Source organism: Oryzias latipes, chromosome 1 (genome assembly GCF_002234675.1).
Source record: "Oryzias latipes chromosome 1, ASM223467v1".
NCBI classification, from domain to species: domain Eukaryota; kingdom Metazoa; phylum Chordata; class Actinopteri; order Beloniformes; family Adrianichthyidae; genus Oryzias; species Oryzias latipes.
Window position 1 is genome coordinate 33,809,627 of NC_019859.2, and position 13,050 is coordinate 33,822,676.

A 13,050-nucleotide genomic window follows, 5' to 3' on the forward strand; every position below is an offset into this window, starting at 1 on the left:
ATACCTACATCTTCATCAACTTGCATTTAAAACTCTGTACCATGCGAAAGAGTATTTTCCAAGGCTGGAGAGCTGGTGTGTAAGAGGAGAAATCGCCTTGGAGCAAAGACACTCCAAAAACTTTTGTTTCTGAATAAAATTCATGAACTAATCACTTTTGTCTTTTATTTCATATGATTTAACAGTTAAGTTGACAAATGTGCACATAAGTTAAAAAAAAATTGTAATTCTGAATGTTCACTCTAATTTGCTATATTTTACATACCAACTCAGTTTTAGCATTTACACGAACAAGGAATTTATTTACCTGCAATGATTTGATAACTACTGCAGGGGTCACTATTGGGTGACCAACACAGTTTCAATACAGTGCCGACACAGTTTGTTTAGTGTGTCAATACACTCCTTGAGGTATCATCGTCCCATCACTAGCCTCTACCATAGGACCTCAGCTTGACGGTCCTGCTGAAGTGTTCTGTGCTGTATCTTAGCTGTTCCTAGCACTGCGCTTTTCTGGACTGAGAGGTCTGAGGTCTTTCCAGGCATCTGTTGTAGCCACTTCTCCAGCTTGGGGATTACTGCCCCGAGTGCTCCAATTACCACAGGCACCACTGTCACCTTCACTTTCTATGCTTTCTCCAGTTCTTCTCTGAGTCCCTGGTGTTTCTCCAGTTTCTCATGGCATTGTCTTGGCACTGCCACATCCACCACAACGGCTTTCCTCTGTTCTTTATCCACCACTACAATGTCTGGTTGGTTCGCCATTACCATCCTATCAGTCTGAATCTGGAAGTCCCACAGGATCTTTGCCCTCTCATTCTCTACCACCTTCTGAGGTGTTTCCCATTTTGACTTTGGAGTTTCCAGTCCATATTCTGCACACATGTTACTGTATATTATTCCAGCCATTTGATTGTGGCGCTCCATGTATGCTTTCCCTGCCAGCATCTTACACCCTGCAGTTATGGGCTGGATTGTTTCAGGCGCCTCTTTGCACAGCCTACACCTTGGGTCTTGACTGGTGTGGTAGATCTGAGCCTCTATCGCTCTGGTGCTCAGAGCTTGTTCCTGAGCTGCCAGGATGAGTGCTTCAGTGCTGTCTTGTAGGCCAGCCCTTTCTAGGCATTCTAGGACTTCTTGATATCAGCCACTTCAGTTATGGTCCGGTGGTACATCCCATGCAGGGGTTTGTCCTCCCATCAGGAACTGTCCTCCAGCACTGTATCCTCTGCTCTCCATTACCTGAGACATTCACTGAGCACACTGTCAGTTGGGGCCTTGAGCTTGATGTACTCATGAATCTTGGATGTTTTAACCTGGGTAGTGGCTTCCACTTTCACTAATCCTTGGCCTCCTTTCGTGTGGATAGCATATAATGTCAGGATGCTGGATTTGGGATGGAACCCTCCATGAATGGTGAGGAGCTTTCGTGTCTGTATCTCTTCCTTTGGCCATCTTTTTATTCCTGCAGGGTATCTTATAACTGGCAGTGCGTTACTGTTTATTGAACGGGTCTTGTTCTTGCCATTGAGCTGGCTTCTCAATGGCAGCTCGGATGGACCCTGTTAGATACGCATGCTCAATGTGTTTGTTTTGAGCGACAGAATTAGTGGATAATGTGAGAGAAGAGAGGGACGTAAATCCCATTTTGAATCAATGGTAAGACACTCAAAATCACAGAGATGCTAAAATGACGAGATTAAGTGCTGCCTGGCTGGTTCACAGCGTTAGTGGCAGTTTTGCCCGCAGCTGATTTTGAATGTGTGTTAAAGGGGGCAAGGAGCGGCCACATAGCTGATCTTCTAGCCGGTGCACCGTACCTCCGCCACATCTTATACCGGTACGCAGTTGTGGATCGTACCGGCTTACTTTCAGCCCTGCTTATACTGTATGTATGGTAGACAGGTTGCAGTCTGACTGTTTTAAATGTGTTGCCAGGTGTCGTTTATACAGATATCCAGCTTAAACAGGTGACATTAATACAGGTAACACGTGGAGGAAAATAGAGCTTAAAGAAGAGTTAACAGATCTGTGAAGAAAAACTTTCTTGAATTTTTGTGGAAGTTAAAAACGCATTTTCCATATCATTATTAAAATCCTATCTTTAAAAAAAATCATTCAATGTGATTTTCTGGATACTCCTTGTGTTCTATCTCTCACAGTTAAAGTGTGCTTATGAAGCATATCAAAGACCTCTAATATTTTTAAACAGGGCAACTGTCAGAACCTGTAACTGATAAAAGTACTGGTTTGTCCACTGTACACAGTTTGCTATGAGGTAAACATGACTGAAAAGATTTACCTTCAACAGTGAGTTGAGCTGTTGCACAGTGTGAAGAGAACAGTATGAATGAAGTCTTATGGTGTTCACCGTAGTAGTGGAGCTGGATGAGTCTATTGTTGAATGATCTCTGCTGCGTCTCTACAGTCTGATGAAGTGGATGCGATGGAGAGCCCACGATAGGGAGCAGTTCATCCACTGTCCCGTGTCTGACTGGCTTAAACATCTCTATTACCGATTCTTATGACCTGCCCAGCTTTACGGATTAGTTTGTTAATCCCTAGGATGTCCCTTTTAGTGCAGCCAAATGCTGCAGCAGACCACAGCAGAGTACAGGCAATGAGCAACCATACAACAGTAGAAGATTTCCAGCCTCCTGCAACATGCGTTAAATGAACTGAGTTTTAAATGGTTTTCCCAGTCCAGCCTAAAGTTCAGCTGAACTCCCAAGAATCTGGAGCAGCCCAAACTTTTCACCCCTTGACACTGTATGGTCATTGGCTTCACTGCAGTCCCCTTTCTCCTAAAATCTATCAGTCTATTTTGCTCACATTTAAGAGCACGTGATTGGCTTTGCAAAACGCTGAAACCATGTTCTGTTTGTTGTTTGTCTTTATCAGACTCTACCCCAAACCACTACAGTCCGTCAACATTATTTTGCAGGTCTAGAGTAATGCTGGAGGTTTAAAGACTATAGAGTGAACAGAAATGGAAACAAGACAGTCCCCTGTAGTATCTTCACACATCTGACAACTCTATCAGGCAAGAAACCACCCAATCACACAAACTGGAGCCTGTTGGGTAGATATCGTTATGCAATCCAGGATACAGTGGGGGAGCTGACACCCATCCTGAGCAGTTTCTCACTCATCAAGGAAAGTTGAACAGTATTAAAAGCACTGGAGAAATCAGACAACTTGTTCCTCTCAAGCTCTTTCCTTCTATTCCAGGTGAGAGAGAGCTTTCTGCTGCAGGTAGATGACGGCATCAGCAACTCCAAGGCTAGAAGCAAACTGAAGATGTTCCATGTCAGGGCATATCAGAGATCTGAGTTGGGCCAGTGTCTGCTTCTCTAAAACTTTCATAATATGTGACATCAGTGTAGCCCAAACAAAGTTGTTCAAATTAAATGGAGGTTTCTCTGTGACATTTATTACTACATTTACTACCTCAATTCAAGTCCAGCTTCATTTAGGAAGTATTTTCAACAATTTCCCAGAAACTCCTGCGATACACAATTACATATAGAGTACTTACAGTAGCTACACTCTAACAATATATGCATATTTAACAGTAAAAAACAGTAAAACCACGACGGGAAACTGAGATGGATTTGAAAAAAGATATAAAACTGTTTAAAGTTGTTATTTTGACAATAGATTCCAGTTAATCAGTTAACTGGTAAAATTTGTAATTAGTACATTTTTTCTTTGGAAAAATTACATAATCCTAGTGTAAAGGACTTGGGCATTGTTATTTTAATGAAAATGTTCCATAATGCTTAAACAGTCAAACGCTCTAATTTTTTAAACTTTTTATTGACAAAAGCACAGGTTTCTATGGCTGAATGTTAATATGCAGTTGCTGTGATATGTTGTGATTTTTGCGGGAACTGGAGACTGTGGTAAAATGAACCATTTACTTATGTTCTTCTGGACTTAATAAGAATGAAGAATCTTTACTGCCATTATTGTTGAGAGTTGCCTCACTTAGAATTTCTTTAAGTATAAAACCATAATGGCATTCATAAATGCAAATAACATTTCATACAGTTGTATGTCTATGAAGACTCTCATGACTCAAATAATTTCATACAGTTGCAATTATGAAAATATACATATATACTACATTGTTTCCAACGAGACAAAATGATCTCTGACAAAGCAAACCTAATGCCTCTTCCGCTGTGTTTCTTTGTTTTGAAGGCTTGCTGTCCCACATTAACCCGAGAGGTGGAAAAAAATAAAATTAGAGCGTCTTTTTATTATTATTGTCTCAATGAAAATAAGAAAAATATTATAAGGTTTAGAGGAGGTGTAGGTACCCTAACCAGTTGGCCTGCAGTCACCGTTCGGGGTCCTTTCGACTGAGGATAACGTCACACTACGGTAACCCCACTTAGACAAACTAAGTGGAGATCTGCTCGGGCTCTACATATTTTCATTTCACATTTTCTTCCTGTAACCTAAAGTTCTTTTCCCTCTAAAGTTGTGTCTGACATTATTCTTTGTAATGTTTATAGAGAAATTTTCCCACAACCCACATTGTAAAAAGATCTATGGCTGTTACAACGAACTGGCTGCTCCACACAAGCGAACCGTATCTCTGATCAGAGCAGCTGGAGTCTCGTAGCTTTGTGTTCGCAGGCAGGGAAGGTGCTTTGTTATAGTGTGCGGTCCGGAGAAGGGTTCGGACCGCAGTCTGTTCAGCTGCAATGCACTTATTATCAATAATCAAAGTACGTTTAGAAGATAATCCGGCTCTATGTCGGAGCTCTGTTTGTTTAGAAGGGACCACATAATATTTTCTTCTATGGTAGTACAGTAATTTGTCCAGACCAATCACCATCTGATACGTCAACGGACCAATGGACAGCCAATCACATAATGTGACGTCAGCACTAGTCGAAGGACCCCGAACGGTTGTTGCAGGCCGAACGGTTATGGTACCTACAGAGGCCCAAGTAGGCTGCCTCCCCTGCCTAGCTGACTGGCACACAGAGAGAAGCTGTGGGGCGGGCCATGCCAGCATGTTAAGGGTATTTCCAGTAGCCGGCAACCCCGCGGCGCCAGCGGGTTAAGAAAATGAAGGAACGCAGCGACCTCGCCAAAGTCAAGATATTTTAACTCTTGCCGTGCTGCTCCCGCAGTTCATATTACGCTGACCTCAGATCGCGTCTGTTACTGACTCAACATTGAAATTGACGCGCAAATCGAGGTCGGTATGAATAAAGCTTGATGCACCAAGGAGCCTAAATTCAAACGGGCCAATCAGTGCACTGCATCAGACTCCTGAGCAGAGCTCCTGCTCAGACTGTTCCGGACTCCTTGGACTGTTCCTCCCATTCGTCACCGGCTCAAGATTCTCTTCGGAATTGGCAACACACCGCCTTTTATGGACTAAATTTATTTTATTTTCAGCTCCTTTTCACCGACTAGGACAAGAAAAGTGTGTAAGTTGTCGATTTTTCCTAGGTTATTTTATCAGCTGTGTTGTGTTCCTGAGCAGTGCTGTGAGGTTGGCTAATCAGCAGCCCCTGCAGACTCTGACGACTGTGAGGTCAGCTAACATCATAGCAGTGGCATGTGAATCGTGTATCACTGTAACACATGCGGAGAATCGGTTCAGTCTGTGGAAGCTTATGTTTTACATAAATCTAAAAACAGTAAAGATCCAATCAAAAACAACCATTTCTCAACTGGTCTTAAACCTTTGATCAGAACTGTCCATTTTTTCCTGTCTTTCCAGGTTCCTCCTGCTTCTCTGCTGAAACATTCATGCCAAGCAATAAAGCATTGACAAGAACATTGTGACAACTGAACATCGCATCCTTCACCTCTGCCATTTGCCTAAAGTTAGGGAGTTCCTCCAAAGGTAACATTCATTCTTAAAACTTTTTTTGTGTGAATTTGTCAGATTTAGCTATTTAATATCCAAACCCAAATGTTTAAAAACCTCAATATTTTGTGTTTTTCTTTATATGAAGGTGTTTCTTTTCGATACATCCCGATAGAGGCACGAAGGTTGAGTCCAAGAAGAAAAATGTGTTCTCAGAACCCCAGAGTCCTAAGTCTCATCACAGACATTGCTGACCATGAATGGATCTAGACCTTCCCCTTTTTTTATGGAACAACTTGGAGCTGGATTGCATACTTGGATGTTCATCATGGATGAGTTGGATGTTTTTAATTTTGTGAAATTTTATAAGAGACTTTGCACGCAAGTACTTGCTCAACTGGCTGAGTCTCAGTGACTCAAGTGGGATTGTAATTTTTGTTTGGTTTAAAGTTTGAATTTGGTAAGTTTGTGCTGTGTTGACACCATGTTTTTTTTTTATTTTTTTTTTACAGTTGATGGGCCTTAACCTTTGACACTGCGCATGTGCAGTTACATCTCTGAGCGGGTGTATTGTTATCTTTCTAGTTTGGTTTTCCACAATTGAGAAAACTCTTTTTCTTTTTTGATATTGCTTATTCTTGATGTCAATGAGAAAATTATTTGGTTTATTGCGGAAAAATTCAAATACATGATGTTCACAATGTAAGATGTGAAATAAAATATTTTATAAATTAAAATCTGATGTGACATTTTTATTTGCTCTGTATTAACTAATCCATACTTGCAGATGAGAATGACTAAAAGTACAGCAGTATGAAAAGCTTCTGTAGTTTCTGATAGCAATTGAATAGCAATTTAACTACAAAGATGGTTAGATATTTTACTTATATCAAAAAAAAAATTCTATACATGAATAATTTGTTATTTCAGCTGCCAGGATTTAATCGAGAAATTAGCATTAAGAAAAGAAGTAAGTTATCGTAATTTTCACAATAATTTTTTTAATAAAATCTTTTTTTTTATTGTAACTTTTACAGGGAGAAAATGTTGTATTTATTAACTTAGCTTTATTTTATGCATTTTTTTTTTCTTGTTCATTTTAGGGTGAAACATTGATTCTTCTTCAAGTAAAACATTTTTTTTCTTAAGTGAAATATTGACTGTACGACAGTTTTTTATCGTGAATTCAACAACAAAAATACTTTCTTACCGTAAAAATGAAAAAAAGAAAAAAAGCGTAATTTTACGGTACCATTCTGGCTACTGTAGCTGCCAGCATTTTACCGTAAAAACTCCTTTTTTCACAGTGTATACCGAAAAGTAATGTAGTTTCAGAAGCAATTTTGGTAAAAAAAAAAGACATTTATAACATTTGTGTGATATAAATTGGCATGAGTAACTTTTACTATGTATTAATTGATATATAATTTAAATAAAAGATTTTGATAAATACTTAAAAATACGTAGTTGTAGTTTGTTTAAAGTTTTGGAGCTGCGGCTGCAAAAGCGTAGTTGCTCTGAGCTTCCCCTTCACCTGTGGTGCTTTTAGAAGCAGCTGATCAGCCCATGTAGGAGAATGCACAGGACATAAAGCTGTGACAACTCAGACAAGTAGGCCGGTCCAAACCCATGTAAAGTTTTAAATAAATGTATTTTCTAAAATCATGTCTAAAATGAAAAGGCAGCCAGTGCGAGCAACTGCTGAAAAACCAACCCTTCAATTTTAAGAATTAGAATATTCCAGCCTTGTGGTAAAAAAAGTGTGGATGATTGTATGAAAATGCCTCAAAGAGAGAATGGATCTGATTTCGGCCAGCTGCCTTAACAAAAAACAAAAAAAGCAGAAAAAAGCACGACTTTCAATCAAGTTAGTTTCTCAACAAAACTTGTATTTGCAGAGTTTACATGTGGCTCAGCTTGTGTGGTGATAAAATTAACCCAAAATATCAGTCTGTTTCTGACAAGTCTGGTCCAAAGTTCCACACACTGCTGGTCCAAAAATCATGTTAGTACATGAATACACCACATGATGATTCTTTATGAACAAAACTAACATCCAAACCTATTGATGGTCCTATAGGGAAGAACTTAATGGTAGGCAGCACCTCATTCTCATTTTAAGAAGACAAAAAAGTCAACTAGGTTGTTTCAAACATGGTTCTTGTATGTTTTATTAGAATTATTAGCAATGGATATGTGTCCTCAAAAGAACTATTTGACTGAGGCTCTATTTACCCATTTGTCAGAGTGAAGCCTTGAAAACACTCAAAAAGAGATTGCTTTTATTTCTATTTAACCTTTTCATTCTTATTTTGATTATTGAATGCATTTTGGGAGTTTACCCCTTTCTTTAAGTGGCCTTGTGAAGGGGGGGTTCTTAGTTGTCCCTTGTCATTATTGAAGGTCTTTAATCAGCTTGAGAGCTTTTTTTTTTTTCTCATTGATTATCACATTAGGTTTGGTGTTTGCTTTGCTGCTGCTGGAATTTGGTTTGCGTGAAGGTTGCCATGGTATTGGGTTGCTCAACGAGGTGAAAAAGCCACATGTCCAATAGAGTGGCTCTTTTTGTGAGGTATTCAAGGGTTGTGTTCATGAGTGTTGGTGATTTTGTGACTGCTTGTGTGGTCCATGATTGTCCTTGAGTAGTGGTTTACAAAAATCCTGAATGTCTTAAAACCATCATGCTGTTTCAACTGAGGTTATTCATCACACTGAATAGTATTTTCTTTATTTATTTTTTCTTTTGTTTTCCCACTCCCAGCCCCTTCCATCACCACCACGCAATCACTCGCACACACAGATGTATTGTCATCACTTCCTAGAATGCACTTTTGTACAGAGCTTTTTAGTAAATGTCACATCCTAATGGACACATGTTTTCGTAAAAATGAAGAAAAAAAAGTCAATTTTATATAAATTGGTTCAAAACTTAATGCTCTTACCTATTATTTATATAGTCCGTTTAGGAGAGCCACTATCTACACAACTGCTCGCAGAAAATATAAAGAAGACACACTTATTCCAACACATGCGCACACAGTGACACAAGATAAGCACATTTACAGTTGCACCTACGCACAGTAAGGACCTTATGCACTTCAAAGTGGGACACCCTATCTCCACAGCAGGCAATCGCTGTGGATATGGCATTAGAGGCAGGATAAAGAAATATTTACTGAACCTTAACATATGCTCTCAAGCACACTTAAAACCTTCTGTGGTGAAGAGGGGGAAGGCTTTTGAAAACTGGCTAGAGATGGGAAGAGGGGACTTGACATGTGGTGGGGCATTAACAGACCCAATAATATTCTATACAGTGCACAACAGCACTAAAGTCACCCTGTGCAAAATCAATACTATCAACTAAAACTAGATCACGTCACAGTGCTTCTCAGTACTGTATTAAATAATATTATAGCCGATTTAGAAATTAGTAAACTGATGAACCTAGTAGCAAATCTACTTATGCATTTTTTATTATCTCAGCCACATGCTTTTTACTAATAACATTCCGGGGAGCGAATGCATGGTTAGGTCTTGCCAGCAGTAAATCACAGCCATTATTGTCAGCTGAAGTGGTGCCATCAGAAGCTGCAGTGTGCGTTTTGAAGTGACTGTGCCACAAGCACAACCAGGGAATGAGGGGTGACATTCCAAATATTAGGAGGAAAATCTGCTTCTTAAATAAAATGAAAAAATACGTTAAGAAGTTTAGTACATACTTCAGTACTGAAGTCACTTCTTTTTAAACAAAAATGCATTTTTTACTTTGTTTTCACTATGATGGATTGTTTACTGCAGGTGTGTTAAACTCATTTTGGTTCGGGGGCCACATTCAACCCGTCTGATCCCAAGTGTGCCGGACCAGTAACATAAAAGCAAAAAACAGCTTTGTTATTTTTTTTTTACTCAGTTGGAAAAAAAATTCCCTTAACCTGGAAGAAGTCGCCCAAGACCGGTCTGCCTGGAGAGGTATGGTATGCGGCCTATATCCCAACCGGGGGTAACAGGCGAAAGAAGAAGAAGAAGATGATGGAGAAGTGGCATCAGTGTGGAAAACAAAACACTGATAACCTAGAAGATCTGAGGCACATGTGTGCCTACAGTGCCTTTCTATCCCCGCCTTGAATGTTAAAGCACAGTATACAAATGCATTTACATGTATAGATTTTTTAAATTAGTTTCTTCACCAATGTTGCTGTGTTTATATTTCATAGTAGGTGCATCAACCCACTGTTCATCCTGTAGGCGAACTGGAGCGGGAGTTAGGAGACAGTGCAGGAGTCGCTCCAAGCACTTTGTGATTACAGACGTGAGGGCTAAGGGTCTAAAGTCGTTGTTGCAGTATATGGAAAACCTTTTGGGGATAGGGAAGATGGTGGAGGATTTAGGGAAACGAACAGAGGCATGGAGCAAAGAGAGGTTGAACAGTTTAGAAGGGAAACCAGCCAGCTCATTCACGCACTCCTTGATAACTTTGCACTCGGGATGGCGTCTGGTCCTGCAGCTTTCCTGGTTTCGCAGCTCTCAGGGTTCCTCTCACCCCATATTCCTGGTGGATGAGTAGAGCATTGGTGTTGGTGCTGTGGTGGCTGTAGTTCAAGGGAGGTTTCAAAGTGGACGAAGAAGCTGTTCAATTCTCCTGCCAGTGGTCTGCTGGTGTTGGCGGGGCTTGTACTCTGGCCCCTGTAATAGGTTAGGACTTGTAAATAAAAAATTATCTGAGTATCTTTGAAAAGAAAAACGAATTTTGTAAAAATCATTTTCATATAAAAATAGTATGGGTGATAGTGATTAGTTTATTTGCATATTGCATGTTTTGATCTTTTGCATTATCAAGAACTACACTAATATAGTTCTTTAAAAGTTAGGACTATCAACAGTGAAAAGAGAAAATCAAGCTCTTAAAGGTTTTGTGGGTGGCTCTGAAAAGAGATGTTGCGGGTCAGTCCTTGGAGGACAGAAACCTGATTCTGTCATGGATCTGCTCCCTCTGCAGGAAAGTGGATCATGAAGGAGTCTCTCAGCCGGAGAGTCTCCCTGGAAGGGTTGTTGGCAGCAAACGGTTCGACGCCTCTTTAGTTACCACAGCCTCAGTCACTGCAGGTTCAGGTGGTGCTAAGGACCTGATGAAGCTGTGAGGAGCACATGTTGTCCTCACACTCTGCTCCACAACTTCTGGGTGGACTTCATCCAAGCCTTGATACTGACACCTCTGCACAGGAGGCATCCAAGAGGCATTCTTCAAGACCAGCCGGGCTGGAGAGAGGTTGTAGTTAAAGACACACCTCTCTCGGAGAAGTAGGCACCCAAGGAATGAGTGCATCAAATCCTTTTTCTGCCACAAAGCCACGGGGACTCATTGGAGACAGAAGATTGAATAATCAACCCTGGAGCGTCTGACCAAAGGTGGAGTTGCAGAGTCCCACCGTAACTCGTCCTGCCCCAACATCAATAACCTGGAAGCGACTGGTGACGTCCACGACTGCAAGAAGAACTTCTGAAAAGGACCCCTTGTTGTTGTGGAGCTGGGATCCTCAGTTGGGGGACCTTTTTTAATTAGTTTGTTTGTTTTTGTAAACAGGCCTGCATTTATCAGCGTTTTTAAAGGCCCTGGACCTGGCCTCCCTCCCTGCCAGCGAAACTCAACTCCAACTCCAACTCACCACCAGGCAGTGATCAGTGGACAGCTCTCCCCCTCTCTTTACTATGACGAGGACAGAAGTTCAACAACAAAATTAAAGTCAGTGCATAGTCATCATCCAGCCTCAGTGGCCTAATGGATAAGGCACTGGCCTTCTAAGCCAGGGATTAGGGGTTCGAGTCCCCTCTGAGGTGATTGAGTTACAGCTGAACTATGACTGAAACTTAAAGAATTGGTCATCGTGTCAATGATATCACCTTAAGATCACAGTTCCTGACTTATCATATGGTTTCTTGCAGACCATAGGATATCAGGTTATCTTGTCTGTGAGTAGTTTACATCTGCATGTAGCTCACATTTACCAGCATCCTTCTGTTATTTCCATTCTGAAACATCTCAGCTGTGTGACATCCGTCCGTATGCTTGCTGCTGACCTCCATGATGATCTCACCCTCCCCATGAATGCTGCTCAGAGCCTGCTGTGTGAAGCTGCTTACAGGAGCGCAGGTCAGAAGTCCTCAGTGTGCTGCTTTTATCTCAATTTTCACCGAGCAACAAAATCAGGGCTGTTTCTAGTTCCAGGGACTTTTTTTGAGACATATAGGAGTTCTAGTCCTATAATTTCCATAAAGCCATTTTTTACCATTTGATATTTTCTACAAACATACAACTGGATATATTTATTTTCTTTCCACACCCTTTCAAGCAATCAATCAAACTCTATTTGACAATCATTTTATTTAATGCAGGGGTGTCAAACTCATTTTGGTTCAGGGTCCAAATTTAACCAGTCTAATCCCAAGTGGGCTGGATCAGTAACATAAAAGCAAAAAACTTTTATTTAATTACTCAGTTGGAAAAAATGCTGCAACCAACTTGGTAGCCTAATCATTTATTATTACACATTCATTCAAAGAGGCCAATGGATCTCAAATAAAATGCATTTCACTTAAAAAAAATGGTTTATTCAATTTTATACAGACTGAATATGTTAAATCTGACATTAAAGCAATCCCAATAATAAACTCAAGAGGGGCTACGGAAACAAATGAAACACCTGCCTAAAATGTAAATGTGCAAATCAATGAAAAATGAAACTAAATTAAGTTTGTAAGCATTTGTGAACATAGGAATTTGGAGTTAGACTCCCTTTCTCTCCTGAAGCTTCACCTGACTGTCAATATCATGATTCAGATCCTGTGCAGCAACACATTTACTGTCATTCAAGTGTGCAAAACACAATGAAATGTCCACAAATCTGTTCCTGATTGCTGACTGAATTTTGTGGCAACACCTGCCTTCTTCCTGACCTTTAATGTGGCGCCATCAGTGACCAGACTGACATCATGTGACCAGTTCACTCCAACATCGTCCAGCGCTGTAACTAGAGACCTGACTATGTCATCAGCTATTGTTGTGTCCATCAACTCACAAAACTCTGCTGTGACCGTTTCTTCAGCACCTCTAATAAATATGCACAGTTGTATACATCTGTGATATTGGTGCTTTCATCAATAGTGACTGAAAATACAATAAATGACTGGATTCCTTCATTTGGCGTCCAAGT

General features: G+C 40.4%; 1 non-coding gene across 1 annotated transcript; it reads left to right on the forward strand.

Annotated features, from left to right (window-relative positions):
* Window positions 1-11,604: 11,604 nt before the first annotated feature.
* Window positions 11,605-11,677, forward strand: trnar-ucu. Its single transcript has one exon. It is a non-coding gene; the product is annotated as a tRNA-Arg (tRNA).
* Window positions 11,678-13,050: the final 1,373 nt, after the last annotated feature.